General features: G+C 44.5%; 1 long non-coding RNA gene across 1 annotated transcript; it reads right to left on the bottom strand.

Moving 5' to 3' along the window:
- Positions 1–5,559: 5,559 nt before the first annotated feature.
- Positions 5,560–11,406, bottom strand: LOC112668817 (uncharacterized). Its single transcript, XR_003141895.3, has 4 exons — positions 9,683–11,406; positions 9,492–9,567; positions 8,847–8,923; positions 5,560–7,251 (listed from the first exon to the last, which is right to left on the bottom strand). It is a non-coding gene; the product is annotated as an uncharacterized LOC112668817 (long non-coding RNA).
- Positions 11,407–11,966: the final 560 nt, after the last annotated feature.

Genomic DNA, 11,966 nt, shown 5'->3' with positions numbered 1-11,966 from the left:
CACCAAGGCAGTCCAATACCTAAAGCTCTATATTCAGAGGCACTACTACCTATTGGGTAAGTTAGGGCTTGTGAGTATGCATGTACCTTGTCCCTATGAAAACTAGTAAATGAAACTTCATTTTAAGTGAAGTAGGGAAGCCCTAAAAGTGGAGATCTCATACAGGTAGCACGCATTGGAGCCTACATAACCAACAGAAAGGAGGATAATTCTTATCTTGACTAAGGAAGGCATTTTTTATGTTGGAGTTTTACCTCCTGCTTTTAAGAAAAGAAGGAAGATCTCTCCTTGCCCCAGCAACAATGCACTAACTGCTCCTTGCAGCCAAAGAGAAACCACCACAAACTCAAACTCTTGTTCTTTTCCAATGAACTTTTGTTCAAGCAATCCTCCCCAATTTCCTCTTGAAACCTAATAAAAACTGACCCTCCATTTGTCTCTTTGGATCTGTCTGTGGCCTGCCATAATTTTGTTCTAAATTGTAGTTCCTCTGTTATTCCCAAATAAACTCATTTTGCAAGAAAATAAATGGCTTTTTTTTGTGTGTGTGGCTATTTTATTTTTAAGATTGACACTGTCACTGTAAACCAAACACACCTTTTAGAATCTCTAAAAGTAAGGGAGTTTTATTCAATTTAAAATTAGAACAACTGCCTGGAAACATGCTCTTCACAAGGAAGACAGTGCTCTGGAGAAAGAACAGTTTTTACAGGGTTATACACTTTTTTTTACATCCTATAAGAGCTCAAAAGATTATAGATTAGCATACAGGCAAGAATCATGAGTTTTACCATAAAGGAATGCAGGGAGTGGGAGCATTGATCAATACCTCAAGAACAAGATATTTTTTCCTTAGGTTAGTCATTCACCAAGCAGATGTACCAATGCATGCATGGCGGGCCATAAATCAGGCTTTTGGTTTGAACAAAGTGTATATACAGGCATATTGATTTAGAAATCTAAAATGGCTTCCCTTGTATACCAGGCCTTTAGAGAGTCTTTCTCTCATCAACATTAAACACTAAACAGTGTCAGAGAGATGGGGTCCAGAAGAGACACATCATAACTCTAAGGCTGGTGAGCACACAGGTGCTGGTAGCCACAGAGCCCTTAAACTCACTGCTTTCTGGTGACCCTGGGTTTTGAGCTCTGCTCTCCTTGGGTTTTGAGCTCTCAGGCTTATTCAGGTTCTATTATGCTTTTTGTTTTTTGTTCTTTTTTATGAAGCCATAACCCTTTCTGGTGAGTACTCCTTTGCTTCTGTTTGTTGAAGCTTCCTGGTATGTTACCCATGTTGTTCAAAATTAGGGAACATGATTCCAGTTGTTTTAGAAGACCTGTTGGAAAATAGGGCTCCTCAGAGTTGAGATAACATAGGGAGCCTGAAGGCAAGATAGGTTCCACTTGGTCCTTGGACCAGGTTCTTGTGCCTTTCTGGAAAAATGGGTGAATTTTTAGATAATTTGGATTGTCATGGCCATTCTGGGGAATGTTTGTTTCAGTTAAGTCCACTGTAAGGGGCACCCTGGGCAGTGATGATTCCAAACTCTTGGAGACAATGGAATATCTTCTTTGATATGCAGAAGCTTCTAAAAGACTAACATGACTTGAAAAACAGTTCTAAAAATCCTTTCAGCACGCCAATTAAGAAAATTTTTATATAAAAGATTTTGGCCATCTGAGCAGGTAATCTTAACTTAGTCCATCTGCCAGAAGCACAATTTGGATCCAATTATTTTCTTTTTGAGTTTTGTACCTGAGACATGGCTAAAATTTCTAAACAAAAGCTATAAGTGAATCTTGTTATGTGAATCTATGTTATGTGAATCTATGTTATGTACGGTATAGATATGTGATATTTTTCTACCTCCAGGTGGTATTGACAAAATTAATCTGTAAAGATCTTTAATTGGCTTAAAGGAAAGCATTTATAAAAATCAAATATAGTCTCAGAAATATAGCAACTAACTCAAATGTTTTTCAAGTCCTTATGATCTGAGATAATCTTGATAAAAAAAAACACTAGTTGAAGTTTGTTGGTTTGATAAAAACAGTCATGCCTTCAGAGTTACCAGCATTAAATAGAATGCAGATAAACAACTTTTTCTTCCTGAGTGTACTAAACAAATAAACTCTTACTTTTATATTACAAAATTTGTCAACAAAAGAAATAATTTAGGATGATGACTGTTTAGTGTCTAATCCAAGTATATTTGTTAAAAGTAACTAATTTATATAATTATAAATAAGACCAACGTTTATACTAAGTTAAACTAAATGATAATCAGGTGTTCAATAACACCTAAATCATTTCCAAATAAGATAAACATTAAATGCTAAATGTAAGCATATCTACTTTTGGCTTTTTAAATAGATTTGGATCTATTGATCAACATGTTTTATATCACCTTCAAAAATTTGAAATGTATTTATAAGTCTACTAAATGTGATAACTCACAACTGCCTTCTTCCTAGTTTTTGCTGGGGAGCCAAGATTGTAAATATTTTTTAAAAAATTGAAATCCCCTAAAATACAAAATGAGGCCCCAAATGTCAGAACACTTAGAGTAATAAGCATCAATTAACTGTGCACAAACTGTGTGCACTAATGCTGACAAAATGAAGGTAATGCAGCAACCTCCTCCTTTGGAAGGTGAGAAACAATGGAACTTCATGAAAGCTTTCTCTTTCTGTGGACCGATTTCCTGTGTTTCTTGTTTTCCTTCCTTTCTTTCTTTTTTTCTTTGGTGATTCTTGTTTTTCAAATCACTGTCGCAGACTATTGATGAATTATGATTAACATTCATTTAAACAGAATATTTATCACCTGTATCTATATAAATGGGTAATATATCAATTTCATCTAAAATTTGTGAATGGATTTATTATAGGTTATCTATAAGTAAAAATAATTTCATAAAATTTCATGCAAAATAGAGCAAATGCATGAAATATACTAAATATAAGAAATACATGTCAGTTTATTAAACTCTTATTTCAGTTACTTAGGTGGCTTTATATATATAGGCATGTGCTGGACTATAAAATATGCTATATTTCTCGCTGTAGAAATGTTCTAACACGTTTGAAAGCCACTGCTCTTGTATCACGGTAAACTGAGCAATAGCTGAAAAGCCCATCCAAGACCTACCATTGCCTTGTCTTTTCAGATTTGCAGCCAGGCATCAATCTTTGTTTAAAATTAAGAACTTCCGCATTTCTTATAACGACTTGGAAAGCTGGATGGCAGCTTCCAATATTTCTAGCTATGCCATCAGTTTAGAAGCTGTCCCATTTTTCAAATCTTTATTCTTTCTACTTAACTCATAGTAACCCTTTTTAACAATAACATGGGGATCCTGTTGCCCAGTCTAACAGAGCACTATCAGAAAGAGCCTCCAGACACCAGTGAATCTCATACTGTAATTTCTAAAGAGTGCATGGTTTACTTTTATATTATATAGGAGGAGTTTCTATTTGATGTAACACATAAACAATTGTGCTAACTTCTAGAAGTAAATCTGCCACTATTCTGTAACAATTGCTCTACATCGTTTCTTGATATGCTTTGTAAGTTTTTTGAAATTGAAAAAATAGTATTTAAACTAATAAACTTGAAATATTCAGCAAACTTTTCACAGCACACACCCAGGACAAAGGCCTGAAACATCACGCCTTATAATCCTAGGACTTCATCTATTGGAAAAGACATGCCCAGAAAAATTCTTTTCAACTCCACTGGATAGGCTAGTGTAAGGTACTGTTAACCAACCCTTGTGCTGCCAAACTCCAAGCAATAGACTTTTGGATTCATGTGTCACAGCTAAAGAAATCACAAAATCCAGACTGGACCTACATACTAACCAACGGCCCCAGGAATTGAAGTAGATGACAGCTAGAGACTGCTTTTCCAAGATGGCCAGCTCCAAGCCTATGTATTCTTTTCTTTTCTTTTTTTAAGAGATTTTATTTATTTGAGAGATACAGAGATAGCAACAGAGATAGAGAGAACATGACTAGGGAGGAGAGGGAAAAAGCAGGCTCTGCACTGAGCAGGGAGCCTGATGTGGGGCTTGATCCTAGGACCCTGAGATCATGACCTGAGCTGAAGGTAAACACTTAACTGACTGAGCCACTCAGGCACCCCCCATATATCCTTTTCTTGCTGCTGCTTCTTACTACCTCCCTCTTTTTTCTCTCAGAGAGATAAGGCTCTTATCCACATTTCTCAATCTATTGAAAAAGGGGGAACTTCCCTGACTCCTAGATCTGTCACCAGAAGTTCCAATCTGTTCACGATGTTGGAAACTCTTTGGTCTCCTCTTGACTGCACTGTATTCCCAAGTGTTATTGCTGATTTTCCTCAAAAGCCGATGGATGTTACCTGTAAGGTTAAGTTGTTAAATCAGGTGTTCCCATGCCTTGTTTCTACCTCTCTGCACTTATAAACATCCTCTACTTCTGTCAATTATATGACCCTCACTTCCCCATCTTCTTTTCCTTACCCAGATACAATTTTTTCCTCTGGGAAAGACAAATGGTTTGCATCTCTTTAGGATAACCTCTCATAGAATGTCACCCCAATATCTCTGACCCACGGCTTGAAAGTGTCAGGGAATTCAGCTAATCAATCTATCAATAATCAGATCTTAGCTGGAGTCCTCTATGCTCCACCTGCTTCCATTGGTGTTTGTGGTGGACAACATTTCCCAGGAGCATATGTTTGCTAGTCCGTCAGAGAACACTGCTTATTGAGGCATTTAACTGCCTCTGTTAACATGCAAATGAAGCCCGCCTTTGGTTCACCCCATTGAACCTCCATGGCTTCTGTAAATGGGAACCTCTAGGAGGCATTTATGACTCTGGATTTGCCTCTATAAAGAGAGCCTTTCTCCCATGGATCAGAGTGAATGACAAGTGCAAGATCAGGAATCTCTCTCGGATGTTAGGAGAGCTGGCTGACTCCATAACCAAAGCCATAAAAACCCAACAATGACCACTTGACTCCTTGGCGACAGTAATTTTGGATAATTGCATAGCTCCTGATTATCTACTGGCTGAACAAAGAGACATTTGTGCACCAGTGAATACCACCTGCTGCACATGGATAAATACCTCCGGGGAAGTAAACATCTAGCGGAATAAAATCAGCGAATAAGCACTTTGACTACAAAGAACTCCACCTTGTGACCTGTGAGCCTTTGATCTATTTAGCTGGCTACCTTCCTGTTGGGCTCTTGGTTCAGGACTACTATGCAAACTGGGTCATTATTCTCCTTGTCTTATTTTGTGTAGTCAATTTAAAACTAACCTGTTCTCTGTCAGATCTCTGCAGAACACCTCACTCTTGATCAGTGATACCTTTGGGGAAAGCTCTTTTTCAAGTGGGGAAAGTAGCAATGAGTGAAGGCCCCCTCATCAAAATGGAGCCCGGAAACCCTAGGGGTGGAGCTCTCATGTGTGTTGCACCCAGTGCAGCCTGCATAACCAACAGAAAGAAGGAAGATAATTCTTTTTTTTTATTTAAGATTTTTATTTATTTATTCATGAGAGACACAGAGAGGGACAGAGAAAGAGGCAGAGACACAGGCAGAAGTAGGCTCCATGCAGGGAGCCCGATGTGGAACTAACTCAATCCCAGGACCCCAGGATCACGCCCTGGGCTGAAGGCGGTGCTAAACCGCTGAGCCAACGGCTGCCTTTTTTTTTTTTTTTTTTTTTTACGATTTTATTTATTTATTCATGAGAGACACAGAGAGAGAAGCAGGCTTAATGCAGGAGTCCGACGTGGGACTCAATCCTGGGATGCCAGGATCAAGCCCTGGGCAGAAGGCAGGGGCTAAACCAATGAGCTAAACCAGGGACCCCCGAAGGAAGATAATTCTTACATTGACAAAAGAGGACACTAGTCTCATAGGAATTTATCTTTTGCTTTTAAGAAAAACAAGATCTCTCCCTGCCCCAACAAAAATGCACTAACCATCTTGCGGCCAATGAGATATCGCCATATCTTTAAACTGTAGTTGTTCTCCAGTGAACTTTTGTTCAAAACAATCCTCCCCACTATCCTCCTAAAATATAATAAAAGCTGACCTTCTCTTGGTCTTTTCCACTCGCCTATGGTTTGCCATAGCTTGTTTGTCTTGAGTTTCAATTCCTCTGCTATCCCCAAATAAACTCATTTGCTGGTAAAATAAGTGATTTCTTTTTTAAGGTTGACATCCCCAAGAGGGATTCCTCTGACCCAGGCTCTAGAGACCAAACGTCTCGTTCTAGGTCTGGCAACCCTGAACTGCACTACACATGCATGCCAGGTGTCTTGTTGGATGATAGATGCCCCAGCCAGTCCTCTTGGCCCTGCCCTGGTGAGGCAGCCCAGTATCATCCAGCCCTGTTTTCAAAGGGAATGCGTGAATCTACATAGGTTAGGACTTGGATTGAGGCAGATGCCTTGTGTCTACAACATCCTCCCTGGATCCATGCCCTTTTCCGGGTTTCTGGCTACCTTAAACTGTAATTTCTGAGTACACGGAGTTTGGACCCCCACAGCCAGCCTGAGGCAGCTGGAACCCTCCAGGCTGTGGAGCTGGGGCCCAAACACCTATATAGACTCTAGCATGGAGGAGGCCCAGCCCCCCAAATCACCCTGGAGCAGAAGTTGTTAACTGGCCATCATCTGTCTTGCTTGGGACTTGTTTTCTGAAGGGATCCTACAACAAGGACTGTGAGATATCTCCTATTCGATGACGGATACCCCACCCAGTCAGCCTGGGTCTTCTGTGACAGGAAGAAGTATCTTCTAGCTCTCTCTTCAGAGGGAGTGTGTGCATGTGTGTTTGTTAGGTCTTAGAATGAAGCAGATGCCTTACATCCCCGAGATCTCACCACCATGACCTAGCCTCTCCCTACACTTGCCCTGTTCTAGCTCCCTAGCTTTCCTGACCTGCATGGCCTACCCATGCACAGTACCCACTGCCTGAGCTGTCCTTGGGCAGCTGGGGCCTCTGGGCCTCTGGAGCATGCTCTATGCACCACCTGCAGATCCTCCAGGGTGGAGGAAGCCCATCCCCTGGAATCTGTCTGAAGCAGCAGTTTTGAAATGGTAACAGTTAGTTCACATTTGGACGGGCTGCGTGATCAGGTCCCAGGCCTCTCCAGCCTCCTGGTTCCCAGGTGTTTCTTAGAGAAGTCTACGTTGGCAGGCTGCCCAGCCCTGTCCTGGAAAGGAAGGATGGATTCTTCCAGCTTTACCTTCAGAAAGAATAAGCAGCTTTGCATAGGTTAGGATCTGCAAAGAGGCAGATCTACAGACACCAAGGAGTCCATTCTTGAGAACTAGCCTCCCTTGTCTTTTACCCAGTTCCAGGTTCCTACCACCCTGAACTGCACAGCCAGAGCATGAACAGCTCCCACTCTTTCAGTCAGCCTGATGCAACCGGGGCCCACCAGGCTGGTGTAACTGGGGCTTGAACCCAAACACCTGGAGGTTCAGTCTGGAGGGGCCCACTCCCAAATATCACAGTGAGGCACCAGCTACAAATTGGCTACTATAAGTCCCCATCTGGACTTGCTGCCTGAGGTGTCTGGGGTTCCTTCAGCCACTAGTGCTCCCAGGGAGTCTCTTTCTTACTAAATGGTCCCCTGGCCAGCCTCCCCTGCCTGGTGACCTGAAAAGGCAGTTCAGTAACCTAGAGCTCTCCACTCATGGGGAATACTGCCCATTGGGTTGGTTCGGGCTTGTGAGTAAGCATGCACCTTGTCCCCAAGGACCACACCTCTGACCCAGCCTATCAAGATAAGGGCACCATTCTAAGATCCTGGCTACCCCAAAATGAGCTATAGGGACATACTCAGTTTATCCCTTTCAGCCAATCTGAGGCAGCTGGAACTCTCTGAGGGGGTGAAGCTGGGCCAGGCACAATACCAGCATAGGCTACGTGTGGAAAGGGACCCAGCCCTGAAAATCACCCTGAGGTGGCAGCTGTAAACAGGTTGCATTCAGTCTGCATGCGGACTGCTGCCTCCTGGAGTCCCAGGCTTCTCCAGGAACTGAGCATCCCAGATGCCCCCTGTTGGAGGATACTCAGTCCTGCCCCCAGCTCTTTCATGGTAAAACATTTTAAAAAACTTCAATCTCTGACTTTGGGGGAATATTCCATAATGAACAGATAGGCCTTGAGATTATGCCAACACCCTGTACCACAAAGAGCCTGATCGTGTGGCCAGGCCTCATCCGACATTGCCCTATTCCAGGTAGATGCAACTCTGCCCTCGGCAACTAAACGGCCAGGCCCTCTAGACTGTGGAGCTAGGGCCTGTCCCCAACCAGAGACTACACCCAGGAAATTGCTCTGAGGCCACTGCTGAAAAGGGAGTCAGTTGCCTCTGTCCTGAGTGTCTGCAGAAATGAAGGATCCCAGCTGTCTGTTATTAAAGGATTCCAAGGCCAGCTTTCTAGGCCCAGCCCGGGAAATGCAATCGAATTGTTCAAGCTCTGCTTCAGAAAGAATATGTAAGAAAAAAAAAGCTTGGAATTATGCAGTTGCCAAGTACCCTCAAATAGCCTATTCCTGTGACCTGGCGTCTCCCCACAGCAGCCCCATTCCAGTGCCCTGGCTCCTCTGACCGGGCACAGGTGCCATCTGTCCTCTCAGCCAGTTTTGGTAGCTGGAGCCCTTCAGGCCAGTGGGGATCAGGCCAATCCCTAGAAGCTATGCAGGATTGGGGTCCTAGAAAAGTATCTACTTCTCAGAAATCTTTCTGAGGCGGCAGCTTTAAACTGGTAACAGCCAGTCCCAGACTTCTCCAATCATCAAGGTTCCAGGGTGTCAGTTAATAAACACTACCTTGACCATCCCTCTCTGCCTCATTCTGGCAAGGCGATCCAGATGCCTCCGGCTCTGGTTTCAGCTGGAAGATGCCCCTTTGTGTCAACAAAAGCTTGGAATTAGGCAGATGGACACCAAACAGCAACTCCCCACCTTGAAACCACTTTCCCAGACATTGTCCTGTTCCTGGACATTTCCCAGACTCTGCCTACACCTTGCTAGGCAGTTCATCCATGTGCTGTACATACCCCATCTGCCCTTCGGGTGCAGCCAGGCCCTGGGAGCCTGAGCAGCTCCCTGGGTCCCAAACCACCTGCTGGGGCTCCAGGCAGAGGGAGCCCACGCCCAAACATCCTTCTGAAGTGGCAGCTTGGAATTGCCCCTGCTCAGTCCCTGTTTGCACTGACCCCATGGGGTCCTGGGCCCCCTGGTGACCACAGCTCCCAGGTATCCCCCACTGGAGGAGCCCAGGCTGCCCGATGGGCCCCAGCTGCACAAGTGGTCCCTGCTCCTCCAGCTTCACCTTCCGAAGGAATAGGGATGTGAGTTTGTGTAGGTGAGGGCTTGAAAGTAGGCAGATATAGGTATCCCAAATAGCCCACGCCTTTGCTCTGGCCTCACCAGTCACTTGCCCGTTCTGGATTCCTGGTTCTGCTGACCTACCTGGCTTGTGTATTTGCTAGTTGTACACTGTCAGTCCTCGAAGTTGAATTAGCCTTTAGGGTCTGTGGTCAGCCACCTGCGGATTGAAGAATGGGAAGTGAGAACTGTGGGGGTCTGGATGCATATTTCATGTTGGGTTTTTTGTTTGGTTTGCTAATGTATTGAAATTAGCAATAAATGATTCCAAGTACCAAGGCGAGGAGTCCCGTCCAATGTCTTGATGGTTGCTTTAGTTCTTTACTTCTGAAGATGGTGTGCAGAGGTTAAGTTCAGAGCAAGTAACCTGACCCTGTACTCCTAGATCTAACTGCACTGTTCACCTGGAGCGTCTGCGCCCTCAGTTGTCAGATGTCAGTATGCAGCGCCACCCGGAGGAACCGAAGGAGAAGGCTGGGTGACTTGCAAAATACCCCTCATGGGAATCTATACACAAACTGCAATGTTAATTTATGAGCTTGGTTTCTTATGCCTTGGTTATTTAAAGCCAGCAGGAAAAAAAAAAAAAAAGACAGCAGAGTTTTCTAATACAGCTTTCCCCAATGCGGCTCTAATATCTCCTTGACATATCCTTTCCATTCCAGCTTTTCTTCTAAGAAGGAAAGGAATGGTAGATGATGCTAACAATATGCCAGTGAGTCACTGGGTGACCTTGGGGAGTGACTCAATGCTCCCAGGTACCCAAGGTCAACTGCTTATGGGATGCCATGGGTGAGGAGTTCAAGGAGCTCATTCCCTCTGGTGTAGCTTTGTTCTGTTCTGTGGAGGTCGGATAGAGCTGTTTCTCCCACAACTGTTGAGCTGTGAAGGGACCCTTAAGTCTCACCTCTCTATAAGCCTCATCAGCTGAGTGGAACAGGACAGGTCAGGGCTCATGTCACTGTTTTTGGGTTTCCAGGGGAAGCAGGGTGTGTACTGCATCTTCATAAGGAGAGCCATCTCAGTGGCTCCAGGAAGGACATATTCACATGGAATAAGTCACAAGTGCTAAAACCCTTTGCTGTCTGCTTTGTGCAGGTCACGCCCCAGGCAGCAAGCATTGTAAAACTGAGCTTGTAAGCCAACATTAGTGATGTTTTTCTTTGCAACTTATTAGATGGTAGCAGGTCTGTTACCTCAATGGTATTTTAGGAATAATCAAATGTATTTGAAATCTTTGATCCGTAGCAGTAAAGACGTGGGGAAGCAGTCCTGAAATCTGATGGACACCATCATATCAGTCAGTTATAGTCGAGGACTCTGGGTGTACTGCCCAGATCCCCTTTTGGGAATGAAGGACTTATTCCTCCAGATGCACAGAGCACTGTCAGTAACTTTCTCAGGGAAGTGCTTCCACTCAAGGACAGTGCTTGGCCCAAGGTCATACTCCTTCCTAGAGCAACTGAATGAGACATCTGGTCAACTCAGAGGTATTAAAACCCCTCACCCCAACCTGGGACAGCCCAGAGCTGAACCTTCACTGGGACTGTGCCCAGCTCAGCTCAGCTTCCCCCTCTGCTGAGTCCAGCTTGCTTTCCCTGCCTTCCACAGGTATAGGTTCCATGGACCTTCTGTAACAAACCTCCTGCACACAATTCTGTGTCAGAGTCTGCTTCCTGGAGAACTCGGCCTGAGACACTTACTACCATATAACCTACCCAACAAACCCCTCCGACTCAGTGGCTTAGAGAAGGTGTCTATTCCTCCTGAGTACAGGCCTGTGGGTCAGCAGAAGCAGCTCTGCTCTAAGTGCTTGTCATCTCGGCTTGGCTTTGGACTTTGAGTTGGTTCAGGCCTGCTCTGTATGTCCCTCATTTGTTCTTCTTAGGACTACTTATTCTTCTGACCCAGATCACAGGAGTCCAGAACCATGAGCAGAAATGCAGGATGCCTCCTAAGGCCTTGACTCCAAACACAGTCTGTCCCTTTGCCTGCATGGCCATGTTCAAGTGTGATGTCAATGGAACAGGGGAATCAACTCTGCTCACTGTAGCCCACTGTGAGGTCATGCATCACAAGGAGGCAGGCAAGAACTGAGAATAGGAACTCAGTCTTCCCTCCATTGTTATTTTCTCATTCATCTGCTCATGCAGTACTTGTTGAATGTGAACCATGTGCCAGGCATAGCTACAAGTGCTGAGGCTGAAAAGATGGCCATGACAATCTCCCTGTGCCCTGGACCCTCAGAGTCCAGGGAGAGAGCCAATGAGCATGCATTCCAGGACTCAAACCTGCATTTCCAGAAGGTTTGTAGAGTACTGTGTGGAGAAAGGCCTTCTTCCATATCACCTTAGGGATCATGTCAGGACCCCATCCATATTGCCTTAGTCTCTCTTTTCTCACTCCTAAAAGGCAGCATCTTTGTCTTGTCTGGGGGCTGCCTGCAGGCTGCTGGAGTTTCCTGGCCTGTGCACCTGACAAGCTGGAGGTGCCTGGGAATTTATACCCCTCCAGGGGCACCTACAGGATCATCAGTGCAGGGCTGTAAATGCTCCAGCT

The sequence above is a fragment of the Canis lupus genome, chromosome 23, assembly GCF_003254725.2.
Source record: "Canis lupus dingo isolate Sandy chromosome 23, ASM325472v2, whole genome shotgun sequence".
NCBI classification, from domain to species: Eukaryota; Metazoa; Chordata; class Mammalia; order Carnivora; family Canidae; genus Canis; species Canis lupus.
Note: the sequence above shows the minus strand (reverse complement) of the source record. Positions and strands in the feature narration are given on the sequence as shown.